Genomic DNA, 20766 nt, shown 5'->3' on the forward strand with positions numbered 1-20766 from the left:
TGAAATCATGATTTTTCGATTAAAACAGCAACTTTGCAGTGTTTTTTCGTATGTTTTTTATAGTTGTATTTGCGATTTCTTGGTCTCATTTGATAGAATGGAAGACATATTACAGAAATAGAGATGATTTTGATTGGTTTTAGCATTGGAAATGGCTTGAAACTGAGCTCAAAATAGCGGAAATGTTAAATTTTTGCCGATATTCAAGAGTAAACAAACGACCTCACACGTCTAATACACGTCAGCTGGTGGGTCTAATATACATTCACAAATATGGTGATCATATTTATACAATTATTACAGTATTGAATAACAGTAAATCTTCTATTTTTTGGTGTGAATAAAAATTCATTATGTGAATAAAAAATCAAAATGGAATTTATTTGTAAAGCCTCAAAACATAACTAATGAACAGAGGAAATGTTAGTTTAGTGCCAGGAATGCCTACATTGTTCATTCTGAACCCTATTTTGAAATTGGAATATTTTGAACTTTGTGTTAAATTGGCCAAATTAACAATTTCCGATCACTTTATTTTGTAGTTGAAACAGTTGACTTGGCGATTTCTTGTGCTCAATCGATAGAATAGAAGTAACACTAGTGAAATAGCTAAGAATTTGGTTGATTGGAATAATGTAATTGGCCTAAAATGGGAGTCAAAGTCGGCAAAATCGCCGATTCGTAAATATCGCTGACACATCAAAATTCGCGAGAGCATAATTTCGTCAATTTTCCACCAAATTTCGTACTTTTTGTTTTATTACCTTCACAAAAAGATTCTCTACGATTTCATAAGAAAAAATAACATATTTTTTTTTTTTAAATTCTTGGACACTGGTGCGTGACTCCAGATTTGGGCCTTGGACCCTGAAAGGGTTAACTAAGCAATGATGAAATCAGTGATAAAACATTAATGTAAACAGATTACTATAAAGCACAAGTGAGTATTACAAAGACAGGTCATATGGTTGCATTCAGTCATATGAAGGATTCTGTTAGGTAGTGTATTTAAAAAATAATAAAGTTAGATTCGGTTTTAGGTTTAACATTTATGTGATATAATTGTGAGAAACATTTAAGATATACAATTTATAAGGTTCAGTTATTCAGTATTTATTTGGTTTTGGGTGAGTAAGTGATCTTTGAGAAGAGACTTGAATTTATAAACAGGTAGTGTTTCTTTTATATTTACAGGTAATGAATTCCAGATTTTAGGGCCTTTTATGTGCATTGAGTTTTTGCATAGTGTGAGATGGACACGAGGAACATCAAAGAGTGATCTGTGCCTTGTGTTATGGTCATGTGTTCTGTTGAGGTTGGCAAGGAGATGTTTGAGGGGAGGGTTAATATCAGAGTTAAGTGTTCTATGTATGTAATAGGTGCAGTAATAAGTATGGATGTTTTGTATGGTGAGTAGGTTTAGTGTATTGAATATTGGTGGAGTGTGCTGCCTGTAGTGAGAATTTGTTATCATTCTAACTGCAGCCTTTTGTTGGGTAATTAGTGGTCTGAGATGGTTAATTGTTGTTGAGCCCCATGCACAAATTCCATAGGTGAGATAGGGGTAAATAAGAGAGTGATATAGGGCCAGGAGGGCTGACTGTGGAACATAGTACCGTATCTTCGATAGTATGCCTACAGTCTTGGAAATTTTCTTAGAAATTTGTTGTATATGTGTATGAAATTTGAGTCTATTATCAAGGTGGATTCCTAAGAATTTTCCCTCTGTTAGCTTTGTGATAGGTGATCCGTTTATCATTATGTTAAGAGGGACATCTGTAGCTCTGTTACCAAACTGAATGAAGTAGGTCTTGTCAATGTTTAGTGTAAGTTTGTTAGTCCTCATCCAGGTAGATATTTTCTGTAATTCGGTATTTACAGTATTGGCTAGTGTGACTGGGCTCGGGTGAGAGAAGACGTATGTAGTGTCATCTGCAAATAGTGTGGGTTTGAGTAATTGCGAAGCATTTGGAAGGTCATTTATGTATAGGAGAAAGAGAAGAGGGCCAAGGACACTTCCCTGTGGGACACCAACTGTAATTGGTTGCGCAGAAGAGTTTGCCCCATTTGCGTACACATATTGGCTTCTGTTGCCGAGGTATGACTTGAGGTAGTTGAGGGAGTGCCCTCTTATACCATAGTGTGACAATTTTACGTGGAGCAAGTCATGGTCAACTGTATCAAAAGCTTTACGTAAGTCAATGAAGATCCCCAGTGGGACTTCTTTTTTCTCTATTGCAGTGTATATATGTTCTAGCATGTGTATAATAGCATCATTAGTATTTTTATTAGGCCTGAATCCAAATTGGCAGGGGTTGAGTATGTTTTGGGAGATAAGGTAGGAGTAGATTCGTTTATGAATTAATTTTTCGAAGATTTTTGAGAGAGGGTGTAAGTTGGATATTGGCCTATAGTTATTCAACTCTGTTTGGTCTCCTCCTTTGTGGATCGGGGTGGCACACTAACTGAAGGCAGGGCAGGTGAGGCATTCAAACCAGACAGACAGGCTGACGTGTTCGGGATGAATGCCCTTAACTGAATTTTTGGGCATTAGCTGAGCCAATATTTTGACGCAAAAAGCGTCGCTATCTGATTTTGACATTAGTTGATGCCTCCGTTACCCGAGGGTCCAGTGTATTATTTATTATGTTATATTAGATCAATTGTGATAGGCAAATAAGCCATAGTGTTGATATTAGCATAATAAAGCATATTCCCCTTCATCATGAGACTGAGCTCATGGCAACCGACAGTGGCTTCGAAGCCACCTTATCTTTAACCCCTTCAGGGTCGAAGGCCAAAATCTGAAGTGGTGCTCCAGTGTCCAAGAAATTTTGAAAAAAAAAATTTTTTTTTTCTTACAGAATTAAAGAGTATATTTTTGTGAAGGTAATAAGACAAAAAACAAAAATTTCTGATCAGTACTTACCGAAATACAGCTGCGGGAAGTTGACCCAAAATGACCCGGTGGCGGCAACATCAGTGACTTCCGCAAAATCCCATTTTTTTATTTTACGTTTTTTATACTTTTTTCTTTTCTTTTCTATTTTTTCTTTTTCTAATAACATTTGTGGCCTGTGAGCCCAATATAATGTATATTGTATTAGTGTACACTCATTGTATTCCACACAATAACTGCACTAATTTGTTTATCATTATATTGCTTACAAAACTTGTTTACAAGTTTATTGTAAACAAAATGATGAAAATATTAGTGTGGTTATTGTGTTGAATACAATGGTACCATATGGCACAATGGCACATGATACAATGGTACCATATGATACAATGGTACCATATGATACAATGGTACCATATGGTACAATGGCACCATTTGGTACAATGGTACCATATACAATGGTACCATATGGTGCAATGGTACCTTATGGTACCATATGGTTTAATGGTACCATATGATGCAATGGTACCATATCGTACATTGTACCATGCAGTACAATGATACCATATCGTTCATTGTACCATATGGTACTGTTGTATTCAACACAATAAACACACTAATATTTTCATTATTATTTTGTTTACAATAGTTGTTTACAACAAAAATATGCAAAAATGTTGTATATTAGTAATGTTCTGTTATATATTTACAAGTGTACAGGAACTTGACGTGTTCCTTGAGGTGGATGACAAAGCACTTTGTCTGGGAAACTGCGGAGTCAGTAGCTAGCTTGCATTGCCACTCACTCAGTCTTGGCTGGTGTCTCATGCCACCAACACCTATTGACCATATGGTACACGGTATCATATGTTACAGGGTACCATATGGTACATTGTACTATATGGTATAGAGTACCATGCAGTACAGGATAACATGGTGCAGGGTACCATATGGTACAGGGTATCATACAGTACAGGACACCATATGGTACAGATACAGGGATAAGTATTGAAATAAGTCACCCTGACTTTTTTGGGTTATCCTAAGATTTTATACGTATGCTGCTATGTATGATAATCTACATAATTGTATTTCTGTACACCTGAATAAACTTACTCAAGTGCATGTGGCATCATAAGTAAGTTTATTTAGTTGTACACAAATAAAGTTACATAGAATATCATACTTAGCAGCATATGTTTGGAGAACCTAGGATAATCCAAAAAAGTCAGACAGACTTATTTCCATTAGGGTCCCTGTACCCTGTACCATATGATACCATTGTATGACATGGCACCATTGTACCATATGGTACCATTGTACCATATGGTACAATGGTACCATATGGTTCAAAACTAGAGAATTTGTCTTCACTTCCATCAGTCTTAGAACTGTAAGTTGTGAAGAGGAGAGTCGGAATTCGCCCCGAGAGTGAGTGGGGAGTGAGAACTTCCTTGCCGCCAGGCACTGTGAACAAAGCTACTTTGCCGGCGTTCCCACAATGCCATGCGGGCGTCCAGATTTTTTCTATGGTGTGCACACTGACCACCCAGACCCATTCTCTCAGATGTAGGCCTACCAGCCTTCTCGTGCTAAATTTGACACAGCTAGAATTTTGGCGTAGATCTACGGTTTGGACCCTGAACATAAAGCCGTAGATCTACGGGACGGACCCTGAAAGGGTTAATGGACAATGTACAGTGTATGTGCTTTACACAACAAGAAGCATTTCATTTATTCGTTGGAATCATGGCTAGGGCTAAAATTAAGCAGGTTATAAAAAATGGAGAAAAAGAAATTGGAATGACTAATGCAGCAAGTAGTGCCACCAAACAATACCAGCTGGTTGGTGTGGCGACCTTGGAAATTTGAAATTATGCTAGCCAAAATTAGTGCCGAATGACTGATGGAACCGGATGTCTGATTGCCGGATTTGTGATGGCGGACCTATCTGTCTATCATATATATATATATATATCCTCTCCTCATTTAGTGATGTACTCGTTTACTGATGACTCAGACTTACGATCGGCTCTCTGACCAATATGCATAACTAACTAAATGATGTATATTAGAGCTGATTTCTTCTATTCTGTTCATTACAATATACAGTACACTACTGTATGAACATTTAACCCTTAAACTGTCCAACCGTAGATCTACGTTTTCACTCGTAGCGCTCCGACCTTGATTTTTTCCATAAGAAAGCACAAAAAAACCAGATCTACGTATGGAGCGCTACGCGAGTGCACATAGATCTACATTTGGATAGTCTAAGGGTTAAAAATGTACCATTGTTAAGTGAGGAGAGGCTGTGTGTGTGTGTGTGTTTATATATATTATATTTATTTATTTTTTAACACGGCCAATTTTCCATCCTGGCAGGGTGACCCAAAAAGAAAGAAAAATACAAGCACAAAAGAAAGAAGAAAGTTTTGTCGTCATTCAACACTTTTTGCCATCACTCATACTTAATCACTGTCTTTGCAGAGGCATTCAGATACGACAGTTTAGATGTCCCTCAAAACAGCCAATATCCCAAACCCCTACTTTAAAGTGCAGGCATTGTACTTCCACCTCCAGGGCTCAAGTCCGGCTAACCTGTTTCTCTGAATTCCTTCATAAAATATTACCCTGCTCACACTCCACAGCTTGGCAGGTTCGAAAAACCATTTGTCTCCATTCACTCCTATTTAACATGCTCACACATGCTTGCTTTAAGTCCAGGCTCCTCGCCCACAAAACCTCCCTTACCCACTCCCTCCAACCTTTCCTAGGACGACCCCTACCCCACCTTCCTTCCACTACAGATTTATTTGCTCTCCAAGTCACTCTGCTCCATCCTCTCTAAATGACCAAACCACCTCAACAGCCCCTCTTCAACCCTCTGACTAATATTTTTAGTAACTCCACATCTCCTAATTTCCACACTACTGATTCTCTGCATAATATTTGCACTGAGGAGTCTGTGGAGACTAAGAACTTTATCCATGAAAGCAAAGAGGGGAATGTATGAGAGTATAGTTATACCAATGCTCTTGTATGGCTGTGAGGCATGGGTGGTGAATGTTGCAACAAAGAGAAGGCTGGAGGCAGTGGAAATGTCATGTTTGAAGGCAATGCATGATGTAAATATAATACAGAGAATCCATAGTTTGGAGATTAGGAGGAGGTGAGGGATTACCAAAACTATTATCCAAAGGACTGAGAAGGAGTTATTGAGATGGTTTGGACATGTAGAGAGGATGAAATGAAATAGAATGACTTTGAGAGTGTATAAATCTGTAGTGGAGGGAAGGTGGGGTAGGGGTCTGCCTAGGAAAGGTTGGAGGGAGGGGGTTAAAGGAGGTTTTGTGTGCAAAGGGCTTGGACTTCCAGCAAGCGTGAGTGAGCGTGTTAAATAGGAGGGAATGGAGACAAATGGTTTTTTGGATTTGATGTGTTGTTGGATTTTAAGCAGGGTAACATTTATGAAGGGATTCAGGGAAACTGGCAGACCGGACTTGGTTCCTGGCGATGGGAAGTACAGTGCCGGCACTCTTAAGGAGGGGTATTAATGTTGCAGTTTTATAACTGTAGTGTAAGCATGCCTCTGGCAAGACAGTGGTGGGGTGAATGATGATAAGAGTTTTTCTTTTTTTGGCCACCCTGCCTTGGTGGGAAATGGCCAATGTGTTAATAATAAAATAATAAAAAACATTGCCCTTAGACATGACATCTCCACTGCCTCCAGCTGCCTTCTTGCTGCAGCATTTACAACCCATGCTTCACACCCATATAAGTGTTGGTACCACTGTACATTACTCTCATACATTTCCTTCTTTGCCTCAATGGATAACATTTTCTGTTTCCACAGGTACCTGTGGATATATCTTTTTCATATCTGAATTATAAATTTATAGTGGTTACCAAATTTTCCCTCTTATTTTTAGTTAGGGCAGTTCCATATTTTTATTAACTTTTCAAATTCATTTTGATAAAGACAAGAGCAGTCCTTAGAAAATTTATATAAACACCATTTTGACCTCCCAGTGGGCTTTTCTAAGTTGCTACTCTTGTGTCTATCAACTGTAACTTGTCTGTATTCCCATATCATCTGGTAAAATTTTTAGTTCATATTTTGTTTTGTGTTCCTACTTTGTTTCTTTAGTTATTGATTTGATATACAGTAGACCGTCGTTTAACACGGTAGTTACGTTCCTGAAAATGCTGTGTTAGATAAAACTGTTAGACAAACTGAAGAACTTATTTTTTTTTTATTATCACACCGGCCGATTCCCACCAAGGCAGGGTGGCCCGAAAAAGAAAAACTTTCACCATCATTCACTCCATCACTGTCTTGCCAGAAGGGTGCTTTACACTACAGTTTTTAAACTGCAACATTAACACCCCTCCTTCAGAGTGCAGGCACTGTACTTCCCATCTCCAGGACTCAAGTCCGGCCTGCCGGTTTCCCTGAATCCCTTCATAAATGTTACTTTGCTCACACTCCAACAGCACGTCAAGTATTAAAAACCATTTGTCTCCATTCACTCCTATCAAACACGCTCACGCATGCCTGCTGGAAGTCCAAGCCCCTCGCACACAAAACCTCCTTTACCCCCTCCCTCCAACCCTTCCTAGGACGACCCCTACCCCGCCTTCCTTCCACTACAGACTGATACACTCTTGAAGTCATTCTGTTTCGCTCCATTCTCTCTACATGTCCGAACCACCTCAACAACCCTTCCTCAGCCCTCTGGACAACAGTTTTGGTAATCCCGCACCTCCTCCTAACTTCCAAACTACGAATTCTCTGCATTATATTCACACCACACATTGCCCTCAGACATGACATCTCCACTGCCTCCAGCCTTCTCCTCGCTGCAACATTCATCACCCACGCTTCACACCCATATAAGAGCGTTGGTAAAACTATACTCTCATACATTCCCCTCTTTGCCTCCAAGGACAAAGTTCTTTGTCTCCACAGACTCCTAAGTGCACCACTCACTCTTTTTCCCTCATCAATTCTATGATTCACCTCATCTTTCATAGACCCATCCGCTGACACGTCCACTCCCAAATATCTGAATACGTTCACCTCCTCCATACTCTCTCCCTCCAATCTGATATTCAATCTTTCATCACCTAATCTTTTTGTTATCCTCATAACCTTACTCTTTCCTGTATTCACCTTTAATTTTCTTCTTTTGCACACCCTACCAAATTCATCCACCAATCTCTGCAACTTCTCTTCAGAATCTCCCAAGAGCACAGTGTCATCAGCAAAGAGCAGCTGTGACAACTCCCACTTTGTGTGTGATTCTTTATCTTTTAACTCCACGCCTCTTGCCAAGACCCTCGCATTTACTTCTCTTACAACCCCATCTATAAATATATTAAACAACCACGGTGACATCACACATCCTTGTCTAAGGCCTACTTTTACTGGGAAATAATTTCCCTCTTTCCTACATACTCTAACTTGAGCCTCACTATCCTCGTAAAAACTCTTCACTGCTTTCAGTAACCTACCTCCTACACCATACACTTGCAACATCTGCCACATTGCCCCCCTATCCACCCTGTCATACGCCTTTTCCAAATCCATAAATGCCACAAAGACCTCTTTAGCCTTATCTAAATACTGTTCACTTATATGTTTCACTGTAAACACCTGGTCCACACACCCCCTACCTTTCCTAAAGCCTCCTTGTTCATCTGCTATCCTATTCTCCGTCTTACTCTTAATTCTTTCAATTATAACTCTACCATACACTTTACCAGGTACACTCAACAGACTTATCCCCCTATAATTTTTGCACTCTCTTTTATCCCCTTTGCCTTTATACAAAGGAACTATGCATGCTCTCTGCCAATCCCTAGGTACCTTACCCTCTTCCATACATTTATTAAATAATTGCACCAACCACTCCAAAACTATATCCCCACCTGCTTTTAACATTTCTATCTTTATCCCATCAATCCCGGCTGCCTTACCCCCTTTCATTTTACCTACTGCCTCACGAACTTCCCCCACACTCACAACTGGCTTTTCCTCACTCCTACAAGATGTTATTCCTCCTTGCCCTATACACGAAATCACAGCTTCCCTATCTTCATCAACATTTAACAATTCCTCAAAATATTCCTTCCATCTTCCCAATACCTCTAACTCTCCATTTAATAACTCTCCTCTCCTATTTTTAACTGACAAATCCATTTGTTCTCTAGGCTTTCTTAACTTGTTAATCTCACTCCAAAACTTTTTCTTATTTTCAACAAAATTTGTTGATAACATCTCACCCACTCTCTCATTTGCTCTCTTTTTACATTGCTTCACCACTCTCTTAACTTCTCTCTTTTTCTCCATATACTCTTCCCTCCTTGCATCACTTCTACTTTGTAAAAACTTCTCATATGCTAACTTTTTCTCCCTTACTACTCTCTTTACATCATCATTCCACCAATCGCTCCTCTTCCCTCCTGCACCCACTTTCCTGTAACCACAAACTTCTGCTGAACACTCTAACACTACATTTTTAAACCTACCCCATACCTCTTCGACCCCATTGCCTATGCTCTCATTAGCCCATCTATCCTCCAATAGCTGTTTATATCTTACCCTAACTGCCTCCTCTTTTAGTTTATAAACCTTCACCTCTCTCTTCCCTGATGCTTCTATTCTCCTTGTATCCCATCTACCTTTTACTCTCAGTGTAGCTACAACTAGAAAGTGATCTGATATATCTGTGGCCCCTCTATAAACATGTACATCCTGAAGTCTACTCAACAGTCTTTTATCTACCAATACATAATCCAACAAACTACTGTCATTTCGCCCTACATCATATCGTGTATACTTATTTATCCTCTTTTTCTTAAAATATGTATTACCTATAACTAAACCCCTTTCTATACAAAGTTCAATCAAAGGGCTCCCATTATCATTTACACCTGGCACCCCAAACTTACCTACCACACCCTCTCTAAAAGTTTCTCCTACTTTAGCATTCAAGTCCCCTACCACAATTACTCTCTCACTTGGTTCAAAGGCTCCTATACATTCACTTAACATCTCCCAAAATCTCTCTCTCTCCTCTGCATTCCTCTCTTCTCCAGGTGCATACACGCTTATTATGACCCACTTCTCGCATCCAACCTTTACTTTAATCCACATAATTCTTGAATTTACACATTCATATTCTCTTTTCTCCTTCCATAACTGATCATTTAACATTACTGCTACCCCTTCCTTTGCTCTAACTCTCTCAGATACTCCAGATTTAATCCCATTTATTTCCCCCCACTGAAACTCTCCTACCCCCTTCAGCTTTGTTTCGCTTAGGGCCAGGACATCCAACTTCTTTTCATTCATAACATCAGCAATCATCTGTTTCTTGTCATCCGCACTACATCCACGCACATTTAAGCAACCCAGTTTTATAAAGTTTTTCTTCTTCTCTTTTTTAGTAATTGTATACAGGAGAAGGGGTTACTAGCCCATTGCTCCCGGCATTTCAGTCGCCTCATACGACACGCATGGCTTACGGAGGAAAGATTCTTTTCCACTTCCCCATGGACAATAGAAGAAATAAAAAAGAACAAGAGCTATTTAGAAAAAGGAGAAAAACCTAGATGTATGTATGTATGTATGGGAAAAATAAGGTTACGTTCCTTGGAGCCCCCAAAAAGGTAAACAACTTTTTTTTAGACCAACAGATCTTATAAAAATAAAAGTGAATATGTAATTTTAGTTCATTGTTGTGATGTATTATGTTGTTTTTACTGCTTAACCCCTAAACGGTCCAAACGTTTATATACGTTCTCTCACCCAGTGCCCCGAATATGTTGAAAAAAAAAAAAATCTCATTGAAATAAAGAGAAAATGTTTCTAAGTGTTATAGGGTTAAAATAAAAAAAAAAATAGGGTTAGTACTTACTGAGATTTGAAGCTGCAAAATTGGCACTTAATGCTCACTTGACAGCAACATCGAATCCTGCCGCTTGGAGAAGTGTTGCTGATATACCATTTTTTCTCATTTTTATATTATTTTATATAATCTTTATGTTCTGATAATTACAATTTATTGTAGCTCTTGTCATTTCATAACCAATCTTTGTTCTGACACTAATATTATGTACTGAAATTGTATTCAAATTGTCACAAACACATTGACAGGTGGACATTTACACCTGCCTTGGTCATTTACTATTGTCTAGGAATATATACAAAGTATTTATAGGTCCCAGCAATATTTTGGATACATGGGAGTATAGAAGAAGGGAGGAGGAGAGGAGGAAGGAGGAAGAAGAAGGAAGTTTCCTTGAAGCAATGTGTAAGACAAGTGTCAGTGACAAGCATCTGGGAGGGCAGAGATAAGATGAGTTAAGGGATGACATTTGATGGGTGCCAGCTAGGGTGCAGAGATAAGATGAGATAGTGCAGAGATAAGATGAAATAAGGGATGACATTTGACGGGCACCAGCGAGGGTGCAGAGATAAGGGGTGACATTTGATGAGCTCGTATCTCTGTATCTCGTCTTGTCTCTCTGCCTGCTTGTCTCTTTCCATCTCTCTGCTTGTCTCTCTCTCTGCCTTTGAGAGAGCCACTATGAACTAACAGGTATTCTTATGCATTATATCTACAAGCACAGTATAGCACTTCGGATTTTTTAGGTTATCCTAGGTAATTTACACTATGTATAATTGTATTTGTGTGTACCTGTGAGACAGATAGAGACAGATAGACAGACCCTAAATGTGGGGTTAACATTACTTTCCTCTTAAAAGGGAAGTGTTAATATGACATTGCATTAGTGAATCCTTGGTATTTGCCGCACTGTTTGCTCTAGCTGGCGCTCAATTTAACTGGCACCCCCACGTGGTACTAAGTGGTCCCAGATTTTTTTAATATGGTGCACACCGAGTGTGCTCCTCTCTTCTATGTGCGGGTTATTTGTGTATAGTGTTAAGACCCATTCTATGCTGACCAGGCATCTCAGACTAATCGTGCCAAATTTGGAGGCAGGAAAAATAAAACGTATATATACGTTTGGGGAGCTAGCAGTAAGAACGTATATAAACGTTTGGACTGTTTAGGGGTTAAGATTTTAAATGCAACAGAAATAATAATATTTCTTACCTGAAATTGTGGGTGCTGGTGTTTGTGGATGATTGTGAAGAGAGTGGAGAGTTATGCTGTGGCCCTACTGGGCTGAGGTGGGTAGTAGAGGTGCTGGTACTGAAGTCGATGATTGTACTGGAGTGTGCATAAATTCTCTAAGGGATTTCTGTTCTGTTTTACCCTACAGAACATTATTCAGTTGACGGTATGGCATCAGCTGCTCTAGACACCGTTTCAGTGTCCTCTTCAGTAAAAAGTCTAAATCAGTAAGTCAATCAAGTCATTCAGTCAGTCAAGTAAGTCATTCATTCATTTAAGTCTTACTGACTTGACTGACTGAATGACTTGGCTGACTGAATGACTTGACTGACTTACTGTCAGTCAAGTCATTCAGTAAGTCAATCAAGTAATTTAGTCAAGTCATTCAGTCAAATCAGTCAGTAAGTCAGTCAGCCATCACACAAACTTATACACCTACCATCCGACTTACGACCGAGTTCGGTTCCGAGAAACCGGTCGTAAGTCGAAATGGATGCAAGTCGAACTTTACTACTGAATATCAACATCACATTTTTGTAATGACTTTATTTTATTGTTTTATTTTGGTATTTCATGTTTTACTTTACTTTTTATGCTGTTAGTACTGTATTTTATACTGTAAGGTTTAGGATAAACACTGTGTACAACACAAATAGTTGTTTATTTCCCAGAAATTTGGCATAAAAAACACGGTCGTAAGTCGAGTGGTCGTAAGTCGAGCAGGTCGTAAGTTGGATGGTAGGTGTATTTACCTCATTCTTTTTGTGTACAAAATGACGCTTCATTCCAGCTACAGGCTATCTCTTGTCTAATTTCTCTATTTTCTTCGTTAATTCTAAGACTTAAACACTTAAACCTTTTCTTGCAACTTTCAGCAACACATGTATGCCTACTGAGTGCCATGATTGCTTGGCAAATTTAAGATATGGCAATTAATGCGTATCTAAACAAACAGTGAGCTACTGGCACAGGTTCGTCCTACACACATATGAACCGAACTGAATGCTGGGAGGGTGGTGGGGGTGGCTGATGCTGGCGGGGGATGGCAGTAGGTCTCCCCCGTTGACTCAATGATGTAACCCACAGCCCATCCTGCCCTGTAGGCGACCATGCGCACAAAATTTTTTCCCATTCTGCAGCCGTGTTAAATTAATTTTATGAAGTGTTAAACAAAAATATGCAATTTTTCAATTGTGCTATAACCAAAACGTGCAAGACAAAACCGTGTTAAACGACAGTCTGCTGTATTTCAAAGAAATTAAACATTTTTGTTACATATACAGTACGTATTTACACAGGCACAATTCACAGGATTCTGACTACTGCAATTATATGGTTCTCAGCTTGTGTATGGTTGCTTTTTAGTAATTTTGGAAAGGCTTATTAGGTTAAACAGTTTGGCTATACAATACAGCTAAGCTCCAAAAGGTCAGAGCCGTCTAGGCTGGAAACATTTTCAACTTATGATCAGTCCTGCTTAACTCACTTAAAATCTAGGGAAAAATTCCAAGGAATAATTTAAAAAGAAAACATTACAAAAAGAATAAAAGAATGAAGAATAAAGATTTTATTTCTTTGTAAAGGTTACGATGTGTAATTACAATTTTGGATTGTTATGTACAAAGAAAGCCACTATCATGCCGGGGCATTTCGGGCAGACTAATCCTAGTACATAACTACTTAAATTTAGACAAGATAAGAGTCGTTAACTTTTTAATAAATCTTTATTTAATCTTAATTCTAATGCGAGGTAGTCAAGGTGGAGGTTTATAAGAACGCAGTGGACCCCCAGATTATATAATTAATCCGTTCCAGAGAGAGTGACTTATCCCAAATCTGACTTATTACGAATTAATTTTCTCCATAAGAAATAATGGAAATCCAATTAATCTGTTTCAGACACCCAAAAGCATTAAAAAAAAAGTTTTCTATATGAAATATACATTTACCTACACAGAACAATGATACATGAAGAATAAAACAATAATAACATCACACTTACCTTTATTGAAGACATGGTGATGTATGGAAGACGGGAGGAAGGGAGAGGATGGAGGAGTTTACAATTGTTTGGAAGGGGAATCCACTTCCATAAAGACTTCAGGTACCAAGTCCTTATCCTGGATTACTTCCCTTTTTGCTTTTTAATGCCACTAGGACCAGCTTGAGAATCACTGGACCCCTGTCGCTCAAAAAAGTGTTCCAGAGAGATCTGTTTCTGGCGTATTTTAGGAATTGTGATGGGAGACAGGACAAGATACTCCTTCAATATGACACTAATATAAGCTCTACAGCTTATTTATCTAGCACAATTCATCTAATATGACATAATAAACAATGTTAATAACATAGCAACATGATATATACTTTAAAATTAATAAAATATGGTATTAAGAATGTCACAAATGGTGGTGTGTTGTTGGGTGTATAAGGGTCACTGAAAGATAAACATAGTGGTGGTGAAGGCGGCGGCAGAGGTGGTGGTGTTAGTCAGTAGCACTATATACCTCCAACAACAATAGAGGAGTCAGTTTCGTGCTGTCCTTTTTCTATCAGTTAATCGTTTAACTTACGTGCTACACTGTTAATGCTACACTTTATTGCTGGCTGGCTTTATCGCCTTTATCAACTCCTGCTGCTTTAGTATCGTACATATTGCAGAATCACTGAAAAAGGCATATTCTCCCCTCTCTCTCTCGGCCCTTTACCAAAGGGCTGGCTGGCACTAGAAGCTTTCTTTGGGCCCATGGTGGCTTATTTAGCAGTTACAAGCACTGAAAAGAATTAAATAATACAAAATGTATTGTATGAACATGTGGGATTGTCCTCACTGGCTGGGAAACAATGGCACACTGGCTGTACATGGAGTATCGGGGCCTCTCAGGCCATGCAGACACTTTCCAGATGAATGACTTATACCGAGTTCAGTGACGTTCACTGAGCCAGTATTTTTATGAAAAAATGTTACTTATTCTGAATATTCTTATTTGGATGACGACTTAACCCTTAAACTGTCCAAACATAGATCTACATTCACATGCATAGCTCTCCAACCTTGATTTTCCCCATCTGAAAGTGTGTAAAAAAACGTAGATCTACGTTCGGAGCCCCCCTGCACGTGGACGTAGATCTACGTTTGGACAGTTTAAGGGTTAATCCGGGGGTCCACTGTAATACTCTTGACGTTGCACATAATAAAAACAATATTACAATTAATGGTTCAAACAGTAATACGTATTTCATGGATTGGCAGATGTTTAATAGACTAAAGGTAATATGATATAATATTTGAGAGAGTTGCTTCAAACTGATTAGAAGTTGTTCTGGTTAGTATTAAGAGATGAGATGATTTTTAACCCTTTGACTGTTTCAGGCCCCTCTCTGAAACTGTCATTCTATGTCGCCAAATATTAAAAAAAAAAAAAATTATTTTTTCTTATGAAAATGTTAAGATTATTTTTCTGAGTGTTTTAGTCCAAAAAAAAAAATTTTTGCCATCGGTACTTACCGAGATATAGAGCCGTGAAGTTTGCAGAAAATGAGCCGCGTATGGCAACAGCGGCGACTGCCGCTCACCCGGTAAACTTTAGTTTACTTGTAATTGAAGGTTTTTTGTTTTTTTCACTATTTTATTTTTTCACATAACTTATGTGGCCTATGAGACCAAAGTAAGGTGCAATGTATATATATACACTCGTTGTATACAACACAATAAGCACACAAACATAATTATCAATATATTGTTTACAAAACTTGTTTACAAAAACAAACAAACAATCCTCCTCCTCCTCCTCCTCCTCCTCCTCCTTCTCATCCTCCTTCTCCTCCTCCTCCTTCTCCTCCTCCTCCTCCTCCTCCTCCTCCTCCTCCTCCTCCTCCTCCTCCTCCTCCTCCTTCTCCTCCTCCTCCTCCTCCTCCTCCTCCTTCTCCTCCTCCTTCTCCTCCTACTCCTCCTCCTACTCCTCCTCCTTCTACTCCTCCTCCTTCTCCTCCTCCTTCTCCTTCTCCTCCTCCTTCTCCTCCTCCTCCTCCTCCTTCTTCTTCTACTCCTCCTCCTTCTACTCCTCCTCCTTCTACTCCTCCTCCTCCTCCTCCTCCTCCTCCTCCTCCTCCTTCTCCTCCTTCTCCTCCTCCTCCTCCTTCTCCTCCTCCTTCTCCTCCTTCTCCTCCTCCTCCTCCTCCTTCTTCTCCTCCTCCTCCTCCTCCTCCTTGTCTTGTGTGCAAGTGTGTGGCTTATAATTGTTTTGAGTCAGAAGTCGGCAGCTGTCAAAGTGACATATTGTCTCATTAGTCACTACCCCTACCGCCTGTCAAAACAATGGGGTCGGATGCTGCTTCCCCTCCTCCATTCTATCTAATTATCTTTCTCCCTCATTCTATATCTTTCAATCTGTCTCTCTTTCTATCTGTCTGCCTATCTCTGTCTCACAGGTACACATAAATACAAGTATACATAGTGTAAATTACCTAGGATAACCCAAGAAATCCAGACAAAGTGCTATACTCTGCTTGAAGATGTGAGTAAACGTGATGACACAGTCTTGTGGCTCTCTCTGAGACAGAGAGCTAGATGGACAGACAGGGAGCTTGACAGACAGACAAATAGACAGACAGACAAATGTTTGTGTACCAGCAAAAACAAAGGGAGGGCGATGGTCATGTAATATTACCCTCCTTTACGCTCATCAAAGTCAGCTCTTATCAGATGTTATCTCCCCTTATCTTGTCACTGTCATGGGGTGGACTTTTTTTTTTCTTGCTTCAAGGGAACAATATTATTACATCTTCTTCTTCCTCCTCCTCCTCCTCCTCCTCCTCTTCTTCTCCTCCTCCTCCTCCTCTTCTCCTCCTCCTCCTCCTCCTCCTCCTCCTCCTCTTCCTCCTCTTCCTCCCCTCCTCCTCCTCCTCCTCCTCCTCTTCCTCCTCTTCCTCCCCTCCTCCTCCTCCATTGCTTTTGGTCTCAAACTCCTCCAAATCATGAAATTGATCTTCACTGACACTTCCATCTGTGTTAGAGCATCACTTGGGAAGAGAAGAGTCCCAGATTTGCTGGGGAATCACATATTTCTTACCGCTAGACATGCTGAAAAAGGACAACTGAAATGGCATTCCCACAATGCACCACTGGCTCCCCGATTTTTTTCATATGGTGCACACTGACCATGGAGACCCATTCTCTCACATGTGGGCCTACCAGCTTTCTTCTGCTTGATTTGAAGCTGCTAGAATTTATGCGTATAAATACGTCAGAAACATTGGCTCGTAAGACGTATTTATACGTCGGAAACAGTCAAAGGGTTAAGCAATAAAAGTTAAAAACCAAGTCAGAATCTGAGCCAAAATAATCTTTCCAATTACGTATCTGAAGTACAGTAGACCGTAGTTTAACATGGTTTCGTTTGGCACATTTTGGTTATAGCACTATTGAAGAATTGCGGCACATTTTTGTATAACACTTCAAAAAAACTAACTTAACACAGTTCAGTTTGAGTAAATATGAGTTTGTGTGATTGACTGACTAACTGACTTGACTCGACTCACTTGACTGACTGACTTTGTCGTAGGGGTTCTTAAAAGGAGATATCGAGGGTTGAAGATAGACACACTTGTTGGATGGTAACGCTATATTGTCAGACCGTGGTAATGGGAGATGGAGCCCAGCTTGCCGTGTCACTGGCCTGGATGTCTATGCGCCGACTGAGAAGGAGGCAGAGGTACAAACGTACACATGCGCGTCCTGTGACGTCACACAGTCACTCGGCCTAGGGATCTTCTATGTAAACACATGGATGGTACTATGATATGCTATACAACACACATAAGGGGATCAGCAACTATGCTGACAGCTCGGTCATGTTACGTATGTCGTCTCGACATACACTACTATCCTATAGGCTGAACAGGCAGGTGGTTCTGGGCTGATTCTATACAATAACAAATTCATATATAACTTAGAACTAATGGATGGTATCATAATGAATGTTAACAAAATGAGTTTTACGTAATGGGTGTTAACGTAATCACTTTTAACGTAATGCATTACGACTTATAAGAACAATTCATTGTACAATATGGATGGAATTGATCGATCGATCTATATTCATGCACTCTAAGGATTCTGAGGAAGAATAAATATATATATATATATATATATACAGTGGACCCCCGCATAACGATGGCATCACATAGCGATTTTTCCGCATACCGATTACTTTTATCGCAAAATTTTTGCCGCGCATACCGATTAAAAACCCGCTTACCGATTTTCGTCCGAGACGCGTCCAATGTGCCCTCACATGTGCCGGCCGTCCCATTGTTTACCAGCCAGCCTCCGCGGTAACATCCAAGCATACACTCGGAATATTTCGTATTATTACAGTGTTTTCGGTGCTGTTTCTGGAAAATAAGTGACCATGGGCCCCAAGAAAGCTTCTAGTGCCAACCCTGTGGTAAAAAGGGTGAGAATTAGTATGGAAATTAAGAAAGATTTTGAAGGGTTTGGGGCTAACCCTGAGAAGCCTATGCCAGTTGTGGAATCCATTGTGCCTACTTCAAAGATTAAGGAAATGTGTGCACAGTGGGTTGAACTGCAAACCTTTATAGATGAAAATCACCCTGACACAGCTGTTGCAAGCCGTGCTGGTGACTATTTCAATGACAATGTTATGGCCCATTTTAGGAAAGTCTTGAAGGAACGGGAGGTACAGAGCTCTATGGACAGATTTGTTGTGCGACAGAGGTCCAGTGACTCTCAAGCTGGTCCTAGTGGCATTAAAAGAAGAAGGGAAGTAACCCCAGAAAAGGACTTGCTACCTCAAGTCCTAATGGAAGGGGATTCCCCTTCTAAACAGTAAGAAGATAATGCTCTCCCCTCCTCCCATCCCATCAATCATCACCAGATCTTCAATAAAAGTAAGTGTCATGTAATTGTGCATGCCTTTTTCAGTTTGTGTGTATTAAAATTAACATTTCATGTGGTAAAAAAAAAATTTTTTCATACTTTTGGGCGTCTTGCACGGATTAATTTTATTTCCATTATTTCTTATGGGGAAAATTCATTCGCATAACGATTATTTCGCATAACGATGAGCCCTCTTGCACGGATTAAAATCGTTAACCGGGGGTCCACTGTACAAGGTGAAATTAACAGCAAAGGCATCTGGTGCACTCAGATCATTACTGTCAAATTCTCAGAACACGGAGGGAACATGAATACGAAAAAAAAAATTCTGAAAAACTGATCAGTTAATAACGAACAGTTGACAGTTTACTTCATCTCGGACATCTAGTTATACAGACTATGTACATTTAAACCCAATTCTGCTAGGGTGAGGTTTACATATGCAGAATGGTTATCATCTCTGGGAGGATCAAATTCCTCTGCAATGGCTAACACATGCCTTAACTGAGGACAGTCTGAACGAGTATCTACAAAAGATACAGCTACATTCACTAGTGACTGTGGAATTATTAACTGGTAGACTCTTCTGCTTGGAGTACTCAACTCGACTATTCGATACAGTAATTCTTGGCTCATTACAAAGTCACTAATGGGTGCTGGTGGCTTCACAGTCAGAATAAGATCTTCCTGGAGCAGGAATCGAATCACCAGAACACAAGGGATCGGTTCTTTCTTACTGGAGGAATGAACAAACTCAGTGGAGTGGATGACTCTCCCCGGTTGAAAAAAATAACGCTATAACACGCAATATGAGCAAGGGAGACTGACCAGTGAATAATGTAGTGGCTGGTAGAAACTTGGGCGGGAGGAACTGGCTGAGGTAGCTGGCTGGGGTAGGTCTCGGCAGGCCTACTCACAAGATGGCGACCGGCCCAGTAGAAATTTATCTCCAGAAATCGCTGTAATCGTCAGGATTACAGGCCCTCCGCTGTCACCAATTTGTCGTAGGGGTTCTTAAAAGGAGATATCGAGGGTTGAAGATAGACACACTTGTTGGATGGTAACGCTATATTGTCAGACTGTGGTAATGGGAGATGGAGCCCAGCTTGCCGTGTCACTGGCCTGGATGTCTATGCGCCGACTTAGGAGGCAGAGGTACGAACGTACACATGCGCATCCCGTGACGTCACACAGTCACTCGGCCTAGGGATCTTCTTTGTAAACACATGGATGGTACTATGACATGCTATACAACACATATAAGGGGATCAGCAACTATGCTGACAACTTGACTGACTTACTGAATTGATTAATTTACTGACTGACTTACTGACTTGACTGATTTACTGACTCGCTTAGTAGACTGACTGATTGACTTACTGACTTGACTGATTTATGCACTCCCTAGTACAACCATCGACTTCAGTACCAGAACCTCTACCATCCACCTCAGCCCAGTGGGGTCACAGAATAACTCTCCATTCTCCATCATCATCCACAAACACCAAGACCCACAATTTAAGGTAGGAAATACTATTATTTCTGTTGCATATGTAATGTTAAGCAGTAAAAACAACATAATACATCATGACTGTGAACTACTATTACATATTCACTTTTATTTTTGTGAGATCTGTTGGTCGAAAAAAAAAGTTGTTTGGCTTTTTGTGGGCTCCAAGGAACGTAACCCTATTTTTCCCACGAGTTCTTCAGTTTGCCTAACATGGTTTTAACTACCACGATGTTTTCAGGGATGCAGCTACCGTGTTAAATGACAGTCTACTGTATCAGATTCTGAACTCTAGTTGTTTGCCTGT

General features: G+C 39.9%; 1 protein-coding gene across 2 annotated transcripts in view; it reads left to right on the forward strand.

The window, feature by feature from the left end:
• The window catches only part of LOC128696380 (uncharacterized), a 320039-nt gene that overhangs the window by 31509 nt on the left and 267764 nt on the right, over nucleotides 1–20766 (forward strand). The window lies entirely within an intron of this gene.

This window comes from Cherax quadricarinatus, chromosome 39 (assembly GCF_038502225.1).
Source record: "Cherax quadricarinatus isolate ZL_2023a chromosome 39, ASM3850222v1, whole genome shotgun sequence".
Classification (NCBI taxonomy): Eukaryota; Metazoa; Arthropoda; class Malacostraca; order Decapoda; family Parastacidae; genus Cherax; species Cherax quadricarinatus.